Source organism: Gorilla gorilla, chromosome 8 (assembly GCF_029281585.2).
Source record: "Gorilla gorilla gorilla isolate KB3781 chromosome 8, NHGRI_mGorGor1-v2.1_pri, whole genome shotgun sequence".
Classification (NCBI taxonomy): domain Eukaryota; kingdom Metazoa; phylum Chordata; class Mammalia; order Primates; family Hominidae; genus Gorilla; species Gorilla gorilla.
In genome coordinates, this window is record NC_073232.2 from 64,607,680 (window position 1) to 64,634,661 (window position 26,982).

A 26,982-nucleotide genomic window follows, 5' to 3' on the forward strand; every position below is an offset into this window, starting at 1 on the left:
TAAAAAGGGCCAACCATACAGATCCCATGTGCCTCCAAGTTGCCAAGATAAAAATACAATTTTAAAAACTCTGTCTTGTAGCCAAATTACGAGGCACCAAGGTTTTCTTTGGAGAGTGTATCTCCACACCTCTACTATTATATGGGAACAGTAATTAGTGCTTAGAATTATGAGGTGGTGGTGGAAAATGGTTATTTTTTTTAGCTTTTATTTATTTTTTATTTATTTGAGACAGAGTCTTGCGCTATCGCCCAGACTGGAGTGCAATGGTGCGATCTTGGCTCACTGCAACCTCCACCTTCAGGGTTCAAGCAATTCTCCTGCCTCAGTGTCTGAGTAGCTGGGATTACAGGCACATGCCACCACAGCTGGTTGATTTTTGTATTTTTAGTAGAGACGGGGTTTCACCATGTTGGCCAGGCTGGTCTAGAAATCCTGTCCCCTGGTGATCAACCCACTTTGACCTCCCAAAGTGCTGAGATTACAGGCATGAGCCACGGCACCTGGCCATGACTTTTTAAAATCTACATTTTATATTTGAGTATCATCTACTAGTTATTACAAAAAATCACTATGTGCTGTCAATCTGATGGCCTTTATCAGACCCTTTATATAGAAAAACGCTTTATCTAACCCATGACAGGCAAAATGCTAAAAACTACATGGAAAGTTAGCTGGTTTGGTGATAAATCTCTTCTCACAGGGCAAAGCCTCTACATTGAACATAGAAATACTATTGATGAAGCATTCAATGATAAAACTGATTTCAGATTAATAAGTGATCTCTACCAGCCATGTATTCTCTACCATTGGGGTGGTTATTAATTCTTTACACAAAACAAAGTTGTGCTTACTAAACTGAATTCAATGTGGAGTATGGAGTAAGGGCTAAATCTAGTTAAAAATAAAACAAAGGGATATATTTGCATTCTAAATAATTTTTCCACAGTCAGTATTTTATTTGGGCAACTTTCTTCTTAAAGCTTCTGAGTAATGAAAATGGCAAAAAAGAATTTGGGCACATCTGTTTATGTATTCAAAAAAAGAATATTCAAACTGGGCATTGGTCCATGGGAAAGCCTGCACAACATAATCCAGTCCACCAAACACACTCCTCATTTATTAATAAGAAAATTCCAGGTTAAATTCTTGCCAAGAGATGTTTTCTTTTCCAAAAATTATCTTTGGCCATATTTTATATTTGATTTACTCCCTTTGGTGCATAAAAGAAATAAAAGGCCTACAGTCCAATACTAGTGGTTGGAATTTGAACTCTGGTAAAAGAAATATAAATCTATTCACTGAAATCATTTTTGAGAAACAATAAAATTTTACAAAATGTGCTTATTGTATTATAAAATTCATATGCATTTTGCTGTAAACCATCTTCAAAATATATTTTAAATAAGCATAATTCAATAGGTCCTTTATCTTTTTTCTGTTACCAATAATAGTAACTTGCATTTTAAGTATCAATTTTTATTTATCAAAGTATTTTAATATCACTTAATCTACCCACATGTGTTAGTTAGGTTAATACTTACTTGTGGTATTATCATCCTGAATCGATTTTTCTTAAGCCTTAGGAATGTGCTAATTTGAAGGCTTATATACAGAAGTGCAACTTTGCAATGTGAGTTAAGTGATGTTTGTTCTTCATCTAAGATGTCGCTAGGTGATAGCAGGCCAATGTATTATGGGGAATTATAAAGGAAGTAGATTCTTAGCTTATTTAGGTTTATTTACAGACAGTAAACATTAAAGCCTAATAAAACCATGAACAATATTTTTAAGTAAAGGCCAGTGATAGCTAAACCTGAATGTACATATGTGTTAACAGATATGCTGAAGTCCTGGGATCGTGTAGGAATTACTTTGGAGAAGTCAGAGAAAAAAAGGTTTCTGAATGACGAAAACAAATATGATTGGCAAATAGGAAAGAAGGGAGTACATTTTATTGATAAATGAAGTAATGGGTCAACTGATCTTCAACAAGGGTGCCAAGAATAATAAATGGGGAAAGGATAGTCACTCAATAAATGCTATTGGGAAAACTGAATATTAACATGCAAATGAATAAAATTGGACCTTTATCTTGCATCATACGAAAAATCAACTCAAAATGGATTAAAGGCTTAAATGTAAAACATGAAGTGATAAAACTCTTAGAAGAAAGCATAGGGGAAAATCTTCTTAACATTGGCCTTGGCAATGATTTCTTGGATGTGATATTAAAAGCACAGGCAACAAAAACAAAAATAGACAAGCAGGATTCTATCAAACTGAATACCTTCTGTACAGCATAGAAAACAATCAACAGAATAAAAAGGCAACCTACGTAACAGGAGAAAATGCTTGCAAACCATTTATCTGATGAGGTGTTCATATCCAAAATATATAAGCAAATCCCATGACTCAAAAGCAAAAAAACAAAAAACAAAAAATAAAAAGTGAGCAAATGAGCAAAGGACTTGAAGAGACATTTCTTCAAAAAAAGACACACAAACGGCCATGAAGTATATGAAAACGTATTCAACATTAATCATCAGGGAAATCCAAATCAAAACCACAATGAGATGTCACTTCACATCTGTTAGAATGACTATTATATTAAAAAATAGATAACAAGAATTGGCAAGGATGGACAAAATTGTAACTAACCCTGTTGGTGGAAATGTAAATTGGTGCAGCCACTATAAAGAACAGTGTAGAAGTTCCTCAAAAAAATAAAAAATGGAACTACCATATGATACAGCAGTCTCACCTTCTGGGTATATAGCCAGAGGAACTGAAATCAGGATCTCAAAGAGATGTCACCACGTTCATGTTTATTGCAGCATTATTTACAATAGCCAAGACATGGAAGCAACCTAATATCCATAGATGGATGAATGGGTAAAGAAAATATGGTATATACATACAATGGAATATTATCTAGTCTCTGAAAAAGAAGGAAATGCATTGCAACAACATGGATAAACCTGGAGAACACTATGCTAAGTGAAATAAGACAGTCATAGAATGAGAATACTATGTGATCCCACTTTTATAAGGAATCTAAAATAGTCAAATGTGTAGAGGCAGAGAGTACAATGGTGGTTGCCAGGGGTTGGGGGAGGGGAAAACAGGAAGGTATTAGTCAAAGGGTACAAGGTTTTAGTTATGCAATATGAATATGTCCTAGAGGTCTAGAGGCGCAGAATAGTGCCTATAGTAAACAATACTGAATTGTATACTTAAAACTTTGCTAAGAGGATAGATATTACCTTAAATGTCCTTATCACAAAATAAAATACATGATAGAATATGTTAATGTTTTCAAGAGAAAACATGTATAAGACTATTCTTTTGGGATGGAGAACAAAATAATATGTAGAAAATATAAAATCCATTGAAATGGGAGAAGCAATTGGCAGACAATCTCCATTGACCTGAATTTAATGACAAGTAAGGAGACTGGAGTTTCCACACGCTTCCATAAATGGAAGTGGTATTCTTACCTGAGCTCTAATTTTATGAAGCCTACAATTTATTACAATGTTTGCAACCTAGAATACCCATGCCATGCATATGGGTACTTTCAGATTTTATTTTAATGTTCATAAAGCCAGAATTATTACAAAATAAAACCTTAAATATATTGAAATGGACAATACACAAAAACCCATACCAACTAGAATCAGTAATTACATGTTGGGCATAAGGCCCTGTGAAGGTGTCACTAGGTGGTAAAATACATAACACAAAACACAGAACTTTTTATTAGTGGTAGCAGTAGTAGCAGTTGCAGCAGCAAGAACAGTCATTTAAATATCTTTCTATGTGGTTGTTTTCAGCTTAAAAGTTAAATCAACCTAGCAGGCAACTGTGTCCATCTAGAAAACTTAGCACTTATATTAAGTTAAATAAGCTACACAGGAGAAAAGTGTGAATAAATGAATATTGTTCTCAGAAAAGCAGGGGAATGAAAAAGACTGACATAAATGGAGGGAATAATTCCCCCAAATCAGCAGCTTTACTCAAATACTCTGCATTAAAAATTGTTTCCTCATTAGCCTGAAAAAATACATGAATTACAATGCCACACATTGTTATTCACACTCAAGTGGCAGTTATGAGAGTATTAATTTGTGCACATTCCTAAGTGTGGTTTAGGTATTAGATAGTTATTAAAGATATTCACAAATATATCAAGTCTCTCTCTTCCTAGGCACATGGTAAAATAGCATTTCCCTACCTGCTCAAACTCAGCACAGCCACAGGATTCTATTTGGCTGTTAAAAATGAGCCGCCATGACTTGTGACGTTTCTGGGCAGAGGCAGTTAATTGCCGGTGTGGGACGCGGGAGCTCTTCCTTTCCCGGCCCTGTCAGTCATGGCAGCATGCATCTACACAGAGCCTCTGTCAGCTTGGTTCATGAGCAACGCTCCAGCAAACCCACAATGGGCAGGTGAGGAAGAAATAAATCTTTACTCAGTTCTAGGCCACTGAGAATTTAGGACTGTCTTGTTACCACACCCAAGCTTAGCGTTGACTGACATGCGGTGCATGGTAACAGCATTACAGACTTGTTTAAAAAAAAAAAAAAAAAAGTCACTATACTCCCTCCTCTTAGTTTGGACTTATTTTCTCAGTTCAGTCATTCCCTGGAAGGTGTACACATACTACTAAAGTAAATTAACCATCACTGTTGGCCACTTGTCTAGTGGAAATTATTACTCTCTTTTGGAAAGTAGTGATTTGCAAGCGTTGACTTATGTCTAATTGAATACTAATGCTTTTAGTCTCTTGAACCAAAGACTAGTAGTTCCCAGCTAATGTAAGGAACACAACTTTTCCCACAGAAAGATCCACATGAAGCTTAATACCATTTGGGAAGTGGGAGTAGTTGCACCATTGATTTGAAGCTCAAATCATATAAACGAAGATTTTTTGCACTCTTGAGACACTGATAAAGAATCAGAGAAACTAGCCCACAACATGGAAAACAGTGCTAGTGGGATTTGGGTTACTTTATTATTGTTATACTCTTTGTAGAATAGATACAAATTTAAATGGAAGAGTAATTGAACAATGGTGTTAAAATACTATACAAGCACAAGGAAGAAAGGGAGGGAGGGAGAAGGGGAGAGAGGAAGGAGGAAAGAGAGAGGAAGTAAAAGAAAGAGGGAGCAAGAAAGGGAAAAAGAAAATAGAAAGACAGGAAGAAAGGAAAATAGGAAAGAACAAAGGAAGAAGGAAGACTTGTTAGTGTTCTAGTCCAAAAACATAGAAATAATGGGAAAGAAGGTATAAGAGGCCTGAGGTTTTGAAGTGATATGCAAGAATCGACAAAGAATAGCAGGGCTGCATGAACTCTGAAAGACAGCAGATGGCTCTATGTGCTATGAAAACTAAGTACTAATATCACAGGCCACTTCTGGCTATTTCAGGCTCTAGAGAACTCTCTTTCATCCTTCCTTATGCCCTGCAGATCACGGTTCACAAACTAATATGACTACAGGAACTGCAGAGATATTATCAATCAATAAAGCAGGCCAAGCATGTTATTTTATACTTTCCTTGTATAGTAAATGCCTAAGAATATTCCTCACTTTTATAAAAAAAATATACTCTTCACCTTCTTGGTATATCTTGTTTTTTTTCATTTTTGATAGAAAATATTGTTTCTGCTGTAACAAATATGGCAAGCACAATGCTGAATGCCAACTGAAACTTGGCCCCAGGGATGATAGGGAGTGGTGGGGATTGCCTGAAGATGACTGTCATGGAGGACTGAAGTCTTGTGATGCAACATCTCCTCTTTTTTTTTTTTTTTTTGGAAATAATAACAGATATGGTTTTGTGTTAAGTCTGTCACCTTTAAATTACTACTCAATTTTTTTCAAAATGTCAAAAACATACACAATAAATCTGTAAGCTCAATTTATCTCATGGATCAACATTCCATCTCTCCTATCCTTCTTTCTGGAAAACTGACCTAGGCTACCCATCTACTCAACAAGTCCAGTCCATCAACATGGATTTCACATGATATGACAGGCAACAAGCTATATGTTTTGCAAAATGTATCTCATTTGTTCCTCACAAAAACCTCATAAGTACAGACAAGGAAACTGGGGCTTACAGAATGTAAGTAACTTGCTTTAAGGTCAAAGTAAGTGGTAGAATTGGGATTCAATCCCTGGTGGAATCTAGCTCTTTAACCATTATGCTCCATTGTGTTTTGCACATGGCTTAAGTGCCTAGCCCAGACTACAGACCTTGAGGCTGTCACCTTTGGATAGTACCAGCTAAAAGACCAATAAGTGACCACCAAGAAGGAAACACTCTACGTTGCACGTGAGAAAAACGTGTATTTCCCTTTCACTGTTTTCTTTACTTAAATATTGTGGCCTAGTTTTACAGAAAGAATATTACATTGTTATTCCATTTTATCAAAAATGTCAGAAAAAGAACATGGATATTTCCGGTTGTGTTCTGAGCACCCGACTCATCCCATGAGCATCTGCTCCATCCAAGCAGCCTGACATTTTCAATGAAAGCATATTCCAAGTGTGCTCCAAGATGAGAACTGCCAACTAGAGGCATGAATCACCCGACAGTATTAAGAGCACTTAATATTCTCCAAATCTTCTTAGCATTCTGCAAAGACTCCATCATGCCTAATAGCAGTTTGTGCTATCTGCCGGAGTTGACACATGTATTCCACCCATGGGTTTTGACTGACCAAAATCCCAGAGGTTAAATACGGAAAACTTTTTCATTTCCGCTGGTCTGACAGTCCCTCGATGTGTAGTGAACCTTGCAGAAGCCTCTGTTTAAGACCTGTGGTCTCTCTGCAAAAGCGACAGCTCAAGCCTGTGCAAACCGGAGATGTAATGCCAAAGGAAAAATCGTTGTTTTCTTTCCCAGGAAAGATTTATCTCAAATCTCTGGCAATAACCTGATTTTCATCTTGATGCTAACCTAGGCTTTCTTCAGAGTCAAATGAAGATTTATGTTTCATAACACTTATCAAGGAAATGCCCTAACAGTATGCCAGCACTGCCTTCTCTTCTAGATTCCACCCAGAATGTATCTCCTCTACCAAGAGAAGCACCACAGGAGGACTGGGATCTCAGGCTCAAAGCCTCCATCATCAAGTTCCACATACAGAGGTCTCTCAAAGCAAGCCAGTCAAATATCTGGAATATACTTACTTGGTTGGTTAAAATTACTAAACCCATTGATGGAGAAGACGAACAAGCATAATCAAGGTTAATTCAACCAAGGTTCCTATGTAAACAATTGTTACATACTGGAATAAGTTTTCACATGCTCTTACTGTGCAAAAATGTTGGCTTCAGTGGTTACATTTCTAAGGCTGGGTGTAGACCCTGGCGCTATCTACTAACTTTGAGGAAAGCTTAGTGTCTGTCTCTGAATTACATTGCTTAGTAAAAGAGTAGCTTTAGTGCTTATGTGGCCATATGGTGTTTTACAACATTTCAACATTAGAGATATTCATTCTAGCCTTAAATGTGAAGAAAAAGTAAACTATCAATTTTTTGATGATTTAAAATTATGTATTTAAGTTATAAATAAATTAGTCTATGAGGAAATTATTAAGTTATGTATGGTTAAGTGATTTAATGAAGATTTTGAATCCTTTCTGGCTATAATTATAAAGGCTAAAATAAGGTAGAAAATATTTTATGACATAACATTTAGTTTAAAAAAGATAAACACGAAGTTTTATAGTGATTACGAGCACAGTTGTGGAAATATACATGTACATATGGACAAGGACAGGAAAAAGTTGGATATTAAAAATAGTTCCTTTACAATGGTAAGATTTACAACTTTAAAATATTTTCAAGGTGGGCGGATCACCGGAGGTCAAGACTTCAAGACCAGCCTGGCCAACATGGTGAAATCTCATCTCTAGTAAAAATACAAAAAGAATTAGCTGGGTGTGGTGGCACATGCCTGTAGTCCCAGCTACTCGGGGAGGCTGAGGCAGGAGAATCGCTTGAAGCCAGGAAGCGGAGGTTGCAGTGAGCCAAGATCGCACCACTGCACTCCAGCCTGGGCGACAGAGGGAGACTCCATCTCAAAAAATAAATAAACAAATAAATAAATATTTTTTTCTATGGTAGTTCTAAAACAGGCATTTTATTTGAAATGTATGTATATAATTAAAATAAAAGATTGCCTGATACAATTCAGTCTAATAGTGTTCAAATTCAGATTTCTAGCAGTTTCTAAATGTGACCTAGAAGGACTTTTTGATCGCTCCTGTTAATTTTACTATTTATTTCACCAAGCAATAAAAATAAGTAAAAGTAAATGTATTAAAAGTGTTTTAAGAGACAATTTTCTTCCAAGAATAAAAATGTCTACTTTTTAAGACAACATACTTTCCTTGCCACACAAAGAGCTACAAAATACATGCACTAAAATATCATAGCACAGCCTAATAAGTTCCTCAACTGTTCTTTGGAAGCAAGTAAGCTAAATCCATCACCAGACATTTGGCTTCCAGGACTCCTTTTAAAAGAAAAAGGCGTCATGATAAAACACTCAAACTCAATCCAGTTTTCAAAGTATTTCCTTGAAGTAAAACAATTTAGGATTTTCTTAAGGGTTATCACTTTGGAGGAGAGTGGGATGATTAGAAATAATAGAAGAAGGGCTCCTATCACTCTCCCCACCTAGCCCAACACTTCCTAAGGTGCTATGACAGCTTGACATCCATCCGTGATGGACCCAAGGCGCCACAGCCTGCCTTGCCTCTCAAAGGAGGGGAGTCTATAAGCTATCAGGTGTGGAGAATAAAGCCCTCCTGCCCTCTACTCCCTCCTCCAATAAAAAAAAATATTTCCTCTACCTATTAAGCTCTGAATGATAAAGCTTAAGGTTATTTTTTTGATGTAAGAATTTGCTGTAACTTTTTTAAAGGGATGGCCACCAAAAGAGAGGAGGAAGGTCTTCTGAGTGCATGAGTTGCTTCAGTGCCTGGTCTCACTTTCCCCCTTCCCTTCCTCCTCCTTTGATGTTTAATCAAAGGATTCATCACAATTCTGGCGTCTCCCATATCCACAGGAATATCTTCACCAAAACTCTTCCGTGAAAGCAAGGTCTTCAGTCACCTCATCCCCATGGCCTTCACAAGACTCAGTTTAGGCTCATCTACCCACACAGAGTCTAGTGAGGGGAAGCACTGGGGCACATAATGAGGTCTGAAAGATCCAGAACTACGGAAAAAAAGATGAAAGATATAAGAGTGATTGTGTTGGTCTTCTCATTTGAGGAAAAGGAAGTCATGGAGGATTAATGTCTGTCACCTGTACTACTTCAACTTTGTGACTTTGACCAAGTGATTTAACTTCTCCATATCTCAGTTTCATCATCTGTAAAATAGACAGTATTTTTCTTCTTAGGGTTATCATGAGGATTCAATGAGTTAATACCTGTGAAGCACTTGGATAAATGTTTGGTATAGAGAAAAGTTTAGCTAGTGTTCCTCAGTACTGCACATAACTGAGCAGTCCCATCACGGGACCTTTGAATACCAGAACTGTCAGCAATCTAGAACTCTAGATATGCTCTCCCCATCCAATGCCATTGTCTTTATTCTCCCTTCCCAGAGAAATTTCAACATTCACTCATTCATACACCAAAATATTTATCAGGCTCAGACTACATTCCATGTACTGTGCTATGGGATAAAACAGTGAGAAAAAAACAAACAAACAGATATTGACCTGTTCTTGTGGAGTCTGTGGTATAGGTGGTTAATCATTATAATCACAATATAATGGAGGAGATGCTTAGAGTAAGAAAAGTACTATGGCCTGTGGTTCCTGCCCCTTACAGTCTGATGAGGAGACAGACCATTACTAGAAATTGTCATATTGTATAATAATTGCTACTACAGGATTAAATAAATAATGCTATAGAAGCCAAAAGGATGACTATAGCTTACTGTAGGTTGGAAGGTGTGTAGTCTTGGAAATTTTCCACAGGTGATAAGATGCAAGGTGAGACCTGAAGAATAAGCATATATGTGTATATGTCTGTGCTTTGGGGGGCACGGCACAGGAATAAATTTGTCATAATTACCTTATGAAACAGGTATTCATTCTGCAGTGGTGAAACCTTCAGATTATCCACTTCAGAACACAAACACTTATTCCCCAGCTGCTGGGAGTATTGGTGGCTGATGGATCTCAGTGGAGTCCCTCTTCAAGACCTGCCCTCCCCGGAAGACAGTAGCCTCACTCAAGGTCACCCTGGCTTTCCAAGGTCAGCCTGCATCCCATGACTGCTCAGTAAGGAAGTACAAAGGCTCAATCCCCTTGTCCCTTGTCTTAGTCTATTGGGGATGCTATAACAAAATACCATAAAGGGATTGGTTTATAAACAACGGACATTTATTTCTCACAGTTCTGGAGGCTCAGAAGTTCAAGATTAAGGCATAGGCAGGGTTTGATAACTGGTGAGGACCTACTTCCTGATTCATAGATGGCCATCTTTTCATTGCACCTTCATGTGGCAGAAGGGACAAGGGAATTCTCTGGGATCTCTTTTACAAGGGTATTAATCCCATTCCTGAGGGCTCCTTCCTCATGACACCACCTCCAAATACCATCACATTGGGAGTTAGGATTTAACATATGAATTGTGGGGGACAAAAACATCCAGTCTAGAGGACCCTTATTCCAGCACTCTGCAGAGCCATCCCAAGTCCAGTGTCTCCTATAGGACTGGTGGCAAGGCAGGCTGGCATCTTGCTCTCTCAAAGCCTCCTTTCTTCTCTGTTCCACGGGTGACAGATCTTAGTGGAAATTCTGACAGCACTCCCTAATAAAGTTCTTGCATGAAAATCTGTGGCAACATTCTCTGTTTATTAACTTAAAAACCAAACTTGGAAAGGTTAAGTAAATTGTTGAGGATATGACAGTATGGCTCATTCAGAGAAATGAAACTAGCTCAGTTTGGCCAAAGCCCAGAATTTGAAGGTATAAGAGGCCAAAGATTAACTATGCCTTAAAGTACATCATAGGTCATAATAAGAAATTAGGGCATTACCTTGAGGTAGTGGGAAATATCAGAAGTGTTGACTAGGACTGAGATGGTTAACTTGTCCTTTAACATGACAAGTTAGAACACTGTAAGCATATTTTTACTGCGTGAAAGCATTTTCTTACCAGAGAGAGGTTACCAGGGGTTTTTTATCTGACTAATGCTTTACTACTCACCATTATTTTAAGGGTCCAAGACCAGGAGGAGGTGTGAGAGTTGTAAGTAAAGAGGAAGAGAAGAACACCTCAGAGACTGAGAGGGTGGAGAGCTCCTGGCAAAATGAGCTGGGCTTACAGGTGTGTGCAGAAAGAAGAAAACCTCTACCTCCTCCATTTTACTTTGCTGGCTCAGAGGACATGGTCTAAGCATGGAGACTCAGGTTCAAGCAGGGGGTGCTCCCTGTCCTCTTTTACTGTCCCACTCAATAACAAGTTCCTTGACTGTAAGTGAGCTTAAGTGCTTGAAAACTCCCAGACTTGCAGACTTCAGTTACTGTCTTGCAATGATTGTATATACTGGAGGTATTCTGTATTAAAAACATTAACTTATTCAAAGCAAACTAAGATAGGTTACACCACTCCTCATAACCATGCCCTTTCTCAGTAACACTCTGGTTTCCTCCATAAAAAGGCAGAGTATATTTCTTTGATGTAAAGAGGACTTTGTCTTGCAACTTGGATACGAGCTGAGCCACAGTAGGACAGGACACCAGGTAGAGTCCTGGGGTCCCATTCCAGGCCCTAATTCCAGGGCAACATTTCTAGATACCCCTGGGCCAGAAGGGAACCTACTGCCTTAAAGAGAAGGTCCTACTCCTGGCAGTATCCATCACCTGCTGGCAAAAGAGCCACTGGATCCTGAATAATCAGCAATGGTAGCCAGGCTATACCCACCACGGGCCTTGGGTGAGACTCAGACCTATGCCAGCTTCAGGTGTGACCCAGCACATGCCCAGCCGTGGTGGCTATGGGGACAGACTCCAACTTGAGAAAAAAGAGAGATAAAAATACAGGGGAATTTGTCTTGCAGCTTGGGTACCAGCTCAGATACGATGGGGTAGAGCACCAAGCAGGCTCCTGGGGTCCCCGATTCCAGGCCTTGGCTTCTGAATGGTATTTCTGGACCTGCCCTGGACCAGAAGGGAGCCCACTACCTGGAAGGGATACCTAGAGCCTGGCATCATTCACCACAAGCTGATTGAAGATCCCTTGGGCCTTGAATGAACGTCAGTGATAGCCAGGCAGTGCTCACTCCAGGCGTGGGGTGGTGGTGGCCACAGGGAGAGACTACTCTGCTTGAGGGAAGGGTAAGGGTGGGAAAGACTTTGTCTTGTTGCTTGGGTGCCAGCTCAGCCACAGTAGAAGTCCTAGCTAGAGCAACCAGACAAGAGAAAGAAACAAAGGGCATCAAATTGGAAAGGAAGAAGTCAAATTATCCTTGTTTACAGATGATATAAACTTATATGTGAAAACAACCTGAAGAATCCAAAAAAAGTGGATTCTATACAAAAAAGAATCCACCAAAAAACTATTAGGACTGATAAATTCAGTAAAGACGCAGGATACAAAACCAATATACAAAAATCAGTAGCATTTCTATATGCCAACAGCAAACAATCTGAAAAGAATACAATAAAGTAATCCCATTTACAATAGCTACAAATAAAATTAAACACCTACGAATTACCTTAACCAAACAAGTGAAAGACCTCTACAATTAAAATTATAAAACACTGATGAAAGAAATTAAAGAGGCCAGGTGTGGTGGCTCACAACTGTAGTCTTAGCACTTTGGGAGGCCTAGGTGGGTGTATCACGAGGTCAGGAGTTCAAGACCAGCCTGGCCAACACAGTGAAACGCCATCTCTACTAGAAATACAAAAAGATAGCCAGGTGTATTGGAGGGCACCTGTAATCCCAGCTGCTCAGGAGGCTGAGGCAGAATAATTGCTTGAGCCCGGAAGGCGGAGATTGTAGTGAGCCAAGATTGCACCATTGCACTCCAGCCTGGGTGACAGAGCAAGACGCCATCTCAAAAAAAAAAAAAAAGAGAGAAAAAGAAAAAAAAAGCAAGAAAGAAATTAAAGAGGTCACACACACACACACACACAAATGGAATGGAAAGATATTCTGTGTTCACAGACTGAAAGAATCAACATTGTTAAAATGTCCATACTACTCAAAGCAATCTATGGATTCAATGCAATCCCTATCAAAATACCAACGACATTCTTCACTGAAATAAAAAAAACAATCCTAAACTTTATATGGAACCATAAAAGATCCAGAATAGCCAAAGTTATCTTAAGCAAGAAGAACAAAATTGGAGGCATAACATTACCAGACTTCAAATTATATTACAGAGCTATAGTAACCAAAATAGCATAACTGGCCTGAAAACAGACACATAGACCAACAGAACAGAATAAACAATCAAGAAACAAATCCATACATCTACAGTGAATTCGCTTCCGACACATGCATCATGGAAGAACAATCTCTTTAATAAATGGTGCTGAGGAAACTGGATATCCATATGCAGAAGAACAAAACTAGACCCCTGTCTCTTACCATATAGAAAAATCATATCAAAATGAATTAAGGACTTAAATGTAAAACCTCAAACTATGTGACTACTAAAGAAACATTGGGAAAACTCTCCAGGACACTGGTCTGAGCAAAGATTTCTTGAGTAGTACCCCCAAAGCACAAGCAGCCAAAGCAAAAATGGACACGTTAAAAGACAAAACAAACACACACACACAAAAAAACTTCTCCACAGCAAAGGAAACAATCAAGAAAGTAAAGACACAACCCAAGGAATGGGAGAAAATATTTTTAAACTATCCATCTGACAAGGAATTCATAACCAGAATATATAAGGAGCTCAAACAAATGTGTAGGAAAAAAATCTAATTATCTGATTAAAAACTGAGCAAAAGATCTGAAGAGACATTTCCCAAAAGAAGACATACAAATGGCAAACAGGTATATGAAAAGGTGCTCAACATCCCTGATCATCAGAGAAATGCAAGTCAAAACTACAATGAGATATCCTCTCATCCCAGTTAAAATGGCTTTTTTCCAAAAAACAGGCAATAACAAATGCTGGCAAGAATGTGGAGAAAAGGGAACCATCATACACTGTTGGTGGGAACGTAAATTAGTACAACCACTATGGAGAACAATTTGGAGTCTCCTCAAAAAACTAAAAATAGAGATACTATACAATCCAGCAATTCCACTGCTAGGTATATGCCCAAAAGAAAGGAAATCAGTATACTGAAGAGATATCTGCACTCTCTTGTTTTACTTCATTAGTAAATTGCCAGCTGACATCACGGAAATGTTCAAGCCTGTTTTTGCATATAGTCCTTAACTAAAATGTGTTTTTCTTCTTGGGATTCTTACTCTACATATTGTGCAAACTTTAAAAAAATTGTGGGTACACAGTAGGTGTATAAATTTATGAGTTGGATGAGATATGTTGATACAAGCATGTAATGTGTAATAATCACATCTGGGTAAATAGGGTATCCATTACCTCAAGCATTTACTTGCTGTTTATTGCTGCACTATTCAGCCGAGATTTGGAAGCAACCTAAGTGCCCATCAAACGATAAATGAATAAAGAAGAGGTGGTATATACAAACAGTGAAGTAGTATTCAGCCATAAAAAAGAGCAAGATCCAGTCATTTGCAAGAACATGGATAGAACTGGAGGACATTATGTCAAGTGAAATATACCAGGCACAAAAAGATAAACTTCACATGCTCTCACTTGTTTGTGGGAGATAAAATTCAAAAGAATTGAATTCATGGAGATAGAGAGTAGAAGGATGGTTACCAGAGGCTGAGGAGGGGCTTGGGAGATGAGTAAGAAATGGGGATGGTTAATGGGCACAAAAATATAGTTAGATACAATGAATAAGATTTAGTATTTGACAGCACAACAAAATGACTACAGTCAACAATAATTTATTGTACATTTTGAAATAACTAAAAGAGAATAATTGGATTGTTTGTAACACAAATAAAGGATAAATGCTTGAGGTAATAGAGACCCCATTTACCCTGATGTGATTATTACGCATTGCATGCTTGTATCAACGTAACTCATCCAACTCATAAATTTATACACCAACTATGTATCCACAACTTTTCTTAAAGTTTGCGCAATGTGTAGAGTAAGAATACTAACAAAAAGAAAAACACATTTTTGTTAAGGCCTGTATGCAGAAACAGGCCTGAACATTTCTCTGATGTCAGCTGGCAATTTCCTAATGAAGGAAAACAAACACACAAACACATAATTGGTTCTGGCCTGACATTTAGTAATTAATAAATAAAAGCACTTACTAAGTTAAAAACAATAAAGTCAAAAGTTTATAACTCCTGTTAGTTTCATACATTTCTAATTAAAATAAAGTTAATATGAGAAGGACACTCCTACTAAATTTAAAAAGTGTGAGGCCATGTAATTAATTGCCTTTGAATGTACACTTTGTAAATGCAAAATTATAAAATACTTTTGGCCTGAAATATTTTTTAATTTTTTTTTTTTTTTGAGATCGAGTCTTGCTATGTCACCCAGGCTGGAATGTAGTAGTGTGATCTTGGCTCACTACAACCTCTGCCTTCCCAAGTCAAGCTATTCGCCTGCCTCAGCCTCCCAAGTGCTGGAATTACAGGTACATGCCACCACGCCTGGCTAATTTTTGTATTTTTAGTAGAAACGGGGTTTCACCATGTTGGCCAGGCTGGTCTCAAACTCCTGACCTCAAGTGATCTGCCTGCCTCAGCCTCCCAAAGTGCTGGGATTACAGGCATGAGCCACTGCACCTGGCCAGTTTTTTGTTTGTTTGTTTTTTGTTTTTTTAGAAAGGATTTCACTCTGTCATCCAGGCTGAGTGCAGTGGCACGATCACAGCTCACTGCAGCCTCGACCTTCCAGGCTCAAAGGATCCTCCCACCTCAGCTGAGTAGCTGGGACTGCAATATGCCCAAGGATGCCATACTAATTTTTTATTTTTTTATTTTTTGCATAGATTGGGGGTTGGCGGGGAGGTCTCGCTATGTTGCCCAGGCTGGTCTCAAACTCCTGGACTCAAACAATCCTCCTGCCTCGGCCTCCCAAAATGCTGGGATTACAGGTGCAAGCAACCACACCTGGCCTTTTAACTTTTTATATATCTCCTTCAGGTGTTGGTAAAATATCTTGTCTTCTTAAGGCTAAGTTTTTAAATGGTTTTATTTCTGTGGATGAGTGTTTTTATTTTCCACTTTCTAAATTAATCATCCAAAACATACCTAAACATAGAAAAGCCTCACTGTTCCAGAAAATTTAGAATTTGTTAACATTAGCTGTATGTCATTTCCTCATTTAACCAGAGAATTCATCCTCTCTGATATTCAGACCTGAGGAAGTGGATGCAGCAATCACATGGTCCATAGTGGAATGGTCTCTCCTTGTTAGTTTTCACTCCAAGTTTGCTGAGCAGACTGAATGCAATAATGTAGAAACATCCCTGGCATATAGAAGGCACTCCCTAAACATTGGTTCCTTCCCTTCCCTATTAATATGTGCTAGATACACAGCTGGAATTTTTTTAAACATGTCAAAGCTTGGAATTGGATTCTTTGAATATAATTCAGACAGTCCCAAATAGGAACAAACATGCCCCCATTTACTTAATCCCCTAAGAGGTAAATGAAGGTTGTTTTCCTTCCCTTTCCTTCCAATAATTTTGTTTTAAAGGTCAGTGAGAAGAAATGAAGCTATTGATGAAAAGCATGAAAAGAAAAGATGAGTCATTTGAAAAATTTTCACTCCCCTTCCCAGATTCTTCTCCCCTGCCCCTCAGCTCCCAGTCTCAGGTCACTCCTCGATTCCCTCACTTTACTCTGCACCCCCCAGCCACCCCAAGCTTCATATCCCTTCTCCATGCTCATATCCCAGGCACACCTATCTCCAAAGAATAAACCTTTATATGAAATTTCAGAATGGGTTTTTAGCATTATCCTATGAAAATAATACCTTTCATTCATCTGTTCAACAAATATACATTGAATACCCTTTACCATTTCAAACTAAGATTGAAATGGTAAAAATACATAGGGTCTCTTTTTTCATGGAGAATGCTGACTGATGAGGAGAAAAAGAGGAAAAAACAGAAAAACCTAATGACATAGGTAGGCTCTGTAGTAAGTTAAGCACACAATAGTATGGAAGCACATTGACGGAGGTGAGGGTACAGCAAGGAGCATGTCAGTACTTAACTACAGTGATTTCAATACAAAGGCATAAAATGGAATACGATTGAAATGTTCAAGAATAAACATGGGATAACTTGTATCATATGTTTCAGAAGACTATGTAATTACCTGGACAAATATGAATTAAATATTATTGAATTAAAAGTAGGCTACCAAAAGTAGTGTTTATGATTGTCTTTCTGAAAATAAATAAATAAATAAATAAATAAAGGTATGTAGTCATGGATAAACAGTAGAAAGATATATAAGAGAATGTTAATGGTTATTGCTAGATAACAGGGTTATAGGTGATTTCAATTTTTTAAGCTTGTAGTTTTTTTAAGCTCCATTGTTTCCAAATGATCCACAAAGTGCATGTAATAAGTTTATAATTTAGTAAAGGTATATTTTTAATTAAAAGTATTTTTTAAAAAAGAATGTATCTGAGCAATTCACATATATATGAGATGCCTACTGTGTATAAAGGATTGCGCTAGGTGCTGAGGCTACAGAGCTAAGTAAGGAGCGCTCTGTGTCCTTGAGCAGGTTATAGCACTGGGATGCAGGCATGCAGGAAATACCTGCCAGTCAGGTATCACCCAGGTGTTATGTTAATAAAGCCAGGTTATTGACCTATAACTGATTTTACCCTGACACTACAACCGAGACCACAAGACAATTTAATGCTGCCTTTGTTTCTTATGACCAACAAATTATGAAATGACAGAATGTTGAGAAAAATATGCTGCTGTCTCCTGCTCTAAGATCTATAGTTGTCGGGGGAGGAAACTTAATTTTGTTAGTTACAACGTGGATAATGAAAATTTATTCAGCATGTATTTCACATAATCATCAAATAACCCTATGAATTAAACAGCATTATTATTCCTGTTCGCAGATGTGGAACTGAGGCACAGAGCAGTCAAGGTTAAGATTGCATTGCTCATCCACAAGGGAGCCAAGATTTAAATGCAGGCATCTGAACCCAGAGCCCAAACCCCATGACCGTGTATACTTTGCTGTCTCCCTTTTATGACCGTTACCATCATCTCTGATCTTTTTCCAGAATATACGTATTTTGAGAATTCCAAATAAGAACAAACCATCACATAGAGCTCATGCTACAGAAGATTGAGGGCAATAGCCTGAGGGCAAGGTTAATGTTCTCAGCACCTTAGCACAGGCCTGAGACATGTGAAGCCTCAATAAGTAATTTGCTAAATGAATGATCCAGAAAGCAGGTTCATTTTTGAAGCTTCCCACTCCCAATATCAGTCTTTTGTCCTACTGTTTTCTAACTTTTTCTAAACATTAGGTACAGAATGGGGAAAGATCTATTTAACTAATGGTTTCAATATATTTTTTTCTGAATTTTCTACAGCAATTTTACCGTAATTTTTAAGGCATATATATATATATGTGTGTGTATATATATATATATGTGTATATATATGTATATATGTATATATGTATATATATATACATGTATATATGTATATATGTATATATATACATGTATATATGTATATATGTATATATATACATGTATATATGTATATATATGTATATATATATAAAATAACATATTATATATAATTTTGCTTATTTGGTTGTTTAGGGCAAAAAAGTTGTGAATTCTAAGTATAAATTCCTCTATTTAGTGTATACAGCAATTAGAATATTTTTTTGAGCTGGGATAAATTTAATTGAAGAATTATGACAAGTCAATTTTATGAATTTTGGACAAAACTAAATTGCCATTGAAAGACTGTAAAAATTAAGGTTTTTATGAAAAATAGACATGGATAATTTCATGTTTCTAGAAATGGCAGAATTGCTGACACACACTGTGAAGTGCATGATAATATTCTGTCTGTCTCACAGATTAATGGAAATTACCAACCAACTACTTATTATTCATTGCCTGAGGAATAAAGATATCAAGTCACTTCCACTAGTTCCTGTCCTGATGCACTCTTCAACTACAGCTCAAAAACTGAGCAAGGATAACATTTTTAAACTCAGATGAAAAAGCAATTAAAGTATAGAGAAATACACTGTGAGTCTTAATCTCTAAGTTCATGAAGAGTGCTTGCCACCTAATAAAAATATTTAAAGCAAATTAATAATTGTAATGTCCAAATGTGATTTCTTACACGTTTCACTGATTAATAATTGTATCTCTTTTCTTCTATCTGAATTCTAATCATTTGAATTCTAATCATCTAGAAGCATCTCATTGTCTCTGGTGTGAGGCATGCTGTGGCCTACATAATATTCAAAGTGACTTAAAGAGAAAAGGAACCCTCAAAAGATTTAAATCTTAAAGGGACGACAGAGATAGTGAGAGGCATAAAAACAAATGAGCAAACTTGAAATAAGAGCAAACACTGTAGGATATAATGCAATGGAATGCTGAAATACCATGAGTTGAGGGTATTTACTTTCTTTTTTCCTCCGTGTCCTCAATTAGCTTAGATTAAAAATGGCCTTTCTTCTGCAAACATAGCTCTCTGGATGACAGGTATTTTCCACAGTAATTTTCATCACTAATGCTTGGGAATCATACCTTTTAAGACATGTGATTTAAACATAACTCTTCACTCCGAAATGTGTCTAGAGGGCTGTGTGGTAGATACAACACATATTTATTGGATACATCCCATGTGTATAGCAGTGCCTAAATTGGCCAACCTAAATGCCATTATCCTGACATTAAGGGATGAAACTGATTCCTGTTATTCAAAGATAAGTATAAAACAAAGCAGTGTGGGAAATGGTACATGTCCTATAGTGAGACTGACTTCAAATTGTGGCTCCATCACTTATGACTTACTAGCTGTGAGACGTAGCACTTATCTTTCCTCTCCAACCTCAGTTTCCTTAGAAAGACAGATTAGGGTAATGGCTTGCCCAGTAAGCTTTCAATAAATATCTTCTATTATTACTATTTTGAAGGGTGCCTATATCAGGAATGGAAATAAGGTGCCCTGTTGTGAGGACATGACGGGGTGGGCATTTCATACTTGAAGGAGGGAAGCACGTCCAAATGAAGATGTCCTATGAGTAACTGGACATAGGAGACTGAGGCTTAATAATCAGAACTGTAGTTATGTCTGGAGATAAGGGAATATAAGCTTTGAGAAGGATGAGCATTCTAAGACAGGGAATATAGAAAGTCATGGAAGTTAGGGGACAAGAAAAGAAGAAAAAAAGCAGAGTAGTTAGGGAAGTAATTAGAAACTGTAGTAGAAATAAGATACGTCAGCATAGAGAATGGATATCCCATTCTTCATGACATGATTATTTCACATTGCATACCTGTATCAAAACATCTCATGTACCCCCAAAATATATACATCTACTATATACCCACAATTTTTATTTTTAAAAATAAGAAATTAAAAAAAAATTTCAATAAGAAAGCTTAGAATAAACACACACATGCACGCATACACATACCCCAAAATAATATTTGTTTGTTTGTTTGAGACGGAGTCACCCACCCACTGCATGGAGTGCAGTGTCGCAGTCTCAGCTCACTGCAACCTCTGCCTCCTGGGTTCAAGTGATTCTCCTGCCTCACCCTCCTGAGTAGCTGGGATTACAAGCATGAGCCACCATTCCCAGCTAATTTTTGTATTTTTAGTATAGACGGGGTTTTGCCATGTTGGCCAGGATGGTCTCGAACTCCTGACTTTAAGTGATCCACCTCCCTCAGCTTCCCAAAGTGCTGGGATTACAGGTGTGAGCCACCATGGCTGGCACCAAAATAATATTTGTATATTACATTGAACACATGCATTATCTTCATTGTCTGTGGAAATAAAATCTATTAAATTCAAAGTTCAGAAGTTTAAAAAATCGACAAGGGCAAAAAAAAAAAAAGATGAAAGAGGAAATAATAATAGCAGATGAGAGTTGCCAAGAAACCTTTGGGGGTTAAAATTGGAGAAGTAGAGCTGAGACTGTCAATACTAAATACCAGCAGAGGGGTAGTGCCAATGAGCTGCAAGTCACAGATCCTCAGAGAGGCAGGAATTGGAGACAACAGGTACACATGATCCTGGCAGCCTGTTGTCTTTCTGCTGAGTTCCAAGGACACTGGCAGCTGCTTCAGGAGCCTGGAATGTTCTTCTCAGCACACACTGAACAGCTGGAAGATCTCCCAAGAAAACCTGCAGTTCCCCCCACTCAACTTCAGTGAAGCAGAACAATTTTAATGTTTTTCCTATACAGAGCATCCAACCAGCTTTGAGATAAATATGCTTCATATAAATGATATTCTATATTGCTCAATAGGCTTAACATTTCTTTAGGCTTTCTTGTTTAATTGACAAAATACCTAAAATCACAGGTTCATTTCCTAGTTCAAGGTTTAACAGTGCATAATTTCTCCTTAACATAACTGGCATATTTTTATTCATATGATGAGATATATAATAAACTGTGATATGTTATAATCCTGTGTGAACAAGAAAAGAGCATGGAAAGGCATCAGGTGGACTTGCATTTTGACCACATACTGGTCTTGTGATCTTGGATAACTCATGTCACTTCTCTGAGCCTTAATTCTATCCATAAAATTGTGTCACAGTATTTACTTCATAGGGCTGATATGATAAAAACAAGATACTGCATGTATACAGTAAAGAGCAATATGCTTGATGCACACTGGCCACTCAATAAATACGTTTCCTTCTTCCTCATTCTTTCCCATTCACCTCCTGCCCTCTGCTCCAATCCTTGGGTCTAGAAAATAAATAATATCTATTTAGAGACTCTTGGTTTAAGACCATTCTAAAGCATTTGTTGAGAAGCTGCCATCTCTTTATCTTTCTGCTAGATTCTTTGGTCTATCGCCAAGGTCTATGAAAAGTGGCTTGTCCTCCAGAAAATTTAAATTTAGTTGAGAAAACCAACATTGTCACAAATTTAAGAGTTACAGCTTGACCTATTTTGCAAACAGGGTAAATATGCCTCTATATATGAAGAGCCTAGGAGATTAACGTTAATAACCTTTTATTCACCCTCTGTGAATTCCAATCTACCACCTAGAAATTTGTTAGACATAGGACTGAATTCTAAAGGGAAAATTTAGAAGATTCATCAATGAATACTTTTGAAAATGCAAATAGAGTCAAGATTGATCTTTTCCAGACAATATAATCCATGAAGGTAGGAAAGCACTCAAGGAACTAGGTGACCTCTTGAGTCCTTTCCCCATAGGAATCTCTAACTAGTAAAAAAATTAAAATCACTGAATCAAATGGGACCTTCTGAAACTGAGAGGTAGTTTTGTTAGTCCATTTTGTGTTGCCATAAAGGAATACCTGAGGCTGGGTAATTTATAAAGAAAAGAGGTTTAAATAGCTGATGGCTCTGCAGGCTGTACAACAAGCATGGCACCAGCATCTGCTTCTGATCAGGACTTCAGGAAGCTTTTAATCATGGTGGAAAGGCAAAGGGGAGCCGATGTATCACATGGTGGGGGGGGGGGGGGTTCAGGCTCTTTAAACAACCCGCTCTGGCATGACCTAATAGAGCAAGAACTCATTACTGCAAGGATGGCACCAAGCCATTCATGAAGGATCCCCTCCCATGACCCAAACACCTCCCACTAAGCCCCACCTCCAAAATTGGGGATCACATTTCAACATGAGATTTGGAAGGGACAAATATCCAAACCATATCAGTAATCCATCTGAAAATTTTGCAAATATGTTTCTTTCTTTGGTTACAGAGAATGAGTTGCATCAGGAAGCACTTTCTATCAGAAAGAATTTAAGCAAATTCTAACAGACAAGTAGTCCTTTGGAAAAAAATCTGATTCTTTGATCAATTTCTTCTCTGATTTTATAATTCATTATAATTTATGTGATCCCTTGGTGTATCAGGCAAGTGAAAACATGTGACAATCATTCACATATTTAGATATTTATAATTCTTTTAAATAATATAGTGCTATTTTTTGAAAAAGAAGAACTTTTCTTTGACAGTTATAAATTATAGATAATTTATCAAAAGGCTTATTATGAAAAAAACAGTAAATATAGTCATTGGTATTTATTTGACCCTAAAGATAAATACAGTGTTCAATTTACTATTATCCAACAGCCTTTTATTGAAAATCTACTGAAGGAAGCATCATAGAAGTATACTAAAATGCACGGAATGACTTGAATTTCTGTTTCTCTAACAGTAACAATTAATAGTTGTTTGCTATTTTCTCTATCAGAAGAATATTAATTACTTTACAACATTATCCTAATTAATCTCCAAAACAGTTCTAGGAGATAGATTTAATTATTATTATTATCGCAATCATAATCTTCCCCACATGAGAACATGTGAGAAGTTATCCTACTCGCCCCAGGTTACACAGCCAGCAAATAGGGGAGCCCTGGTTTGGACGCAGGTAGTCTAACTCTGGAGCACACAATCCTACATTCGTATAATGTTTTGCACTCATATCAAAGCCATGATTTCATTTGATCCTCACAAGAAATCGATGAAATGGAAAAGGAGCTAATTTGTTCTCAAATAAGCAAACCAAGAACAAATTTAAATGACTCATCCATGGGTACAACTTGCTCATGTCAGAGTCGGGACTGGAACCTAATTTTTGAGGTCTACTGTTATTTTATTAGGGCTTGTTCCCCCAGAGCTGAATCAATCCAATGAGCACATTCCAACACATTTCCTAATGTGTCCTGCAAGATATCACAAGTTTTATGACTTCTGACATTCTTGCATGAGAAATATGGTAATAAAGGAAATGGATGAGGTGACTTTCTAAAAAAAATAGTTACAGGCTAATGACATGGACTGTTAAACTCTGGGTACTGAGACCTTTCTCAAATATAAACCATTAGGCAAAGATGAGGAGCTTCTTTCCAGAGCAGCAGATGCTGATCTGATGACACAGCCGTTGGTTATAATGACTTCATTTCTGTGATGCCAAATGAATAATACCTGTGTGATCACACTGAGTGATGAATGTTGGTGCAGTCGTGTGACCTGATCACCTCCCTGTTATTGAATTGTTGCCATAAAGGTTGGGTCTTCATTTTCCTAGCTATTATTTTGAAGCAAATTTGCCCAAAGTGAAATGGCAGCTTGTGCTTTTTGTAACCTTACACTGCAAATTTAATATCTGACACCAAGATAGAAATAACAAAATGGCTTTATTTGGTGCCTTTCCATTCACACAGAGCTGCCCATGGACAAAAGGAGTGGAAGAAAGGAAGTTATCTTGTGTTCCTTGAGAGAACAGCTGTTAACTAAGCTATTGGTTATTTTTAAATAAAACTTTTATTAAAAATAAACACAGATTGGGCTTTGGATCACAGAATTAAATTTAGTATGGCAAGTTAGTTTAGGTAACATGTTAAATTATGAGTTTATATTCTCGAATGAACAAACATCTAATGATGATAGCTGCAAAAATAACAAAAGAAATCAGACATGTTTCTAAAGAAAAATTACCCTGCCTGGTTTTGCCACTCCTCTAGAGTAGGAACTTCTAATGAGCTTCTTACTTATTTGAGCCAACAAACTTAAATCCATCCTTGGCTTGAACTCCTGGTATTTTTCTCATTCTTCTTCCCTGACAATTTCTTTGTCTTTCCACTCTGCCTCTTCCTTTCTGTTATCTGAATTTTTTTTTTCCTGGCTTCTCTTCCCTGTCTTCTCCCAGCAATAAAATTAGGCAGATTATTGTAATTTTGTTGTTGTTGTTTCCCCATCTGACTGCCAAGCTCATTCTTTTCTAGAGCACTAGGATTTCATTGAGAATACAGCCAAATCCAATCAACAGATAGTTACTGGCCAACTTACATGAAGGCACAAGTGAAAACAGCGCCACTCAACTTCACTATGGCCCTGGATTGTGACCTGATAAATCACTGGATTAAAAAACAATTTAAAGTCATTTTATGCTTTCTGATATTTAATTGTTTAATTTCATTCCTGAAAGCCAGGAGGAAAATAACCTGGGGCTTCCTCAAAGATATTTTTCATTTGGAACTCCCGCATTTAAATAAATTAGCATATCTGATTTTTAAACCAGGACATTTATATTTTTTAGGAGTAATATGGGGCACCAGAGTTATTTGTCTTTCTCAAATATTCATCAGTTTCCTCTTAGTGGTTTTGAATAACAGAAATAAGGTCACTGGAATAAAAGCGCCTCACAAGAAAAAAGATCTTTCACTTTGATTGTCTCAGCCCTGCCTCAGTGTGTTTATCTATGATAAATGCCTTGTCTTTGTCTAGCATTATCTACCAGAGAGAAATCAGCTGTATATAATTATTACAACCAGGAGATTGTTTCTTTTCAGTCTGATATTTTAAAAAATGAATGGTTGTCAAAATGAGCTGACAGGGAAGACAATTAAGGGTTCCTGGGTTGCATATAAGAAACTGAGAATCTTAAATAGCAAAACATGCTGGTAATAAATAATCACTTTCCACTTGGTGTAGCACCATTTTGATCTTGTTAACATAATGATCTCTGAAAGTTGGAGTACTATTTTCCCATCTGAGAGTAACCTTGAGAAGATTTAGTAAAAATTAAGATTTTCTTACATGTTTTTAAAGCTCTATTTGCCTTAATCTTTGGAAAACATTTTAAAATAGCAAGATTTAATGATAATGTTCTCAATGTGATCATTTTAAATTCCATTCAAAAATTCTTCTACACTTTAAGTTTTAGATACATCTAAACAAAACTTAAGTTAATGTTGATGAAATCATTGAAGTTCTGAAAAAGGGGCATAACAAAGAATAAGTACCAAAATTGATTATGCAACAACTTATTCCAAAACTGCCCAATAGCCTTTAGGTGAGCTAGATAAATGGCCCATCCATTGAAAACCTATGGGACGCTAATCTTTCAAAGAGAACACTAGGTCAATATACCTTTGAGAAGTGTAGTGATACAGATATCAATTTATTTTCTCCCTTGAAACACACAGGATCAATGAGATGCTAAAGCCAGCTAATAAGATTTGTGAAGCATTCAGATTCATCAACATTTCCCCAGCAGAGTGTTGTGGAAGAATCAAAGAAGGCTGGCTTCATAGGTTTGCAACCTGGGCAGCCACACCAGAGCAGTTGGTTTAACGCTCTGCAGTCACCATCTTGAAACTCTTCATGATCTTTTAACAAGGAGCCTCACATTTCATTTTGCACTGGGATCCAAAACTTATGTAGTAAATCCTGAGTAAGAGATGTGGATTTTTTGAATAAGAGATTTGACAGATATAGATTTGATTCTAGGTCCAGCCCTGCTTTAGTGAAATGCATACAATTTGGGTAATATATCTGAGCTCTCATTTCCTCTTTGCAAAAGCTAATCTTAATGCTTATTTTCAGAGGTGTAATAATTAAGGAAGATAATGCATACAAAATATGCAGCATGGACCCTAGCACACATAGGTGCTTAATAAATCTTAGTTCTCTGCCTTTTCCTCCACCCTATTTAATTCCCCACCATCACTGACAGCTATTACAAAGTTGTTACTGCTAGGATAAGATGTACCTTTAATTTAGTATCCTGAAGTTATCCACAACTAGCTGCTGTGACTCGAGAAGACAAAGAGGGAAAAGAGATAAAATTTAAGCCACATCTCAGCACAAAGCCTGGACCCAAGG

At 37.2% G+C, this 26,982-nt stretch overlaps 1 protein-coding gene and 1 long non-coding RNA gene across 3 annotated transcripts in view; one reads left to right on the top strand and one right to left on the bottom strand.

Moving 5' to 3' along the window:
• Positions 1 to 26,982, bottom strand: part of PRKG1 (protein kinase cGMP-dependent 1) — a 1,413,735-nt gene that overhangs the window by 1,237,628 nt on the left and 149,125 nt on the right. The gene's annotated exons all lie outside the window — the stretch shown is intronic.
• Positions 10,134 to 19,283, top strand: LOC129525183 (uncharacterized). The gene is made up of 3 exons (XR_008669297.2): positions 10,134 to 10,291; positions 11,260 to 11,367; positions 19,210 to 19,283. It is a non-coding gene; the product is annotated as an uncharacterized lncRNA (long non-coding RNA).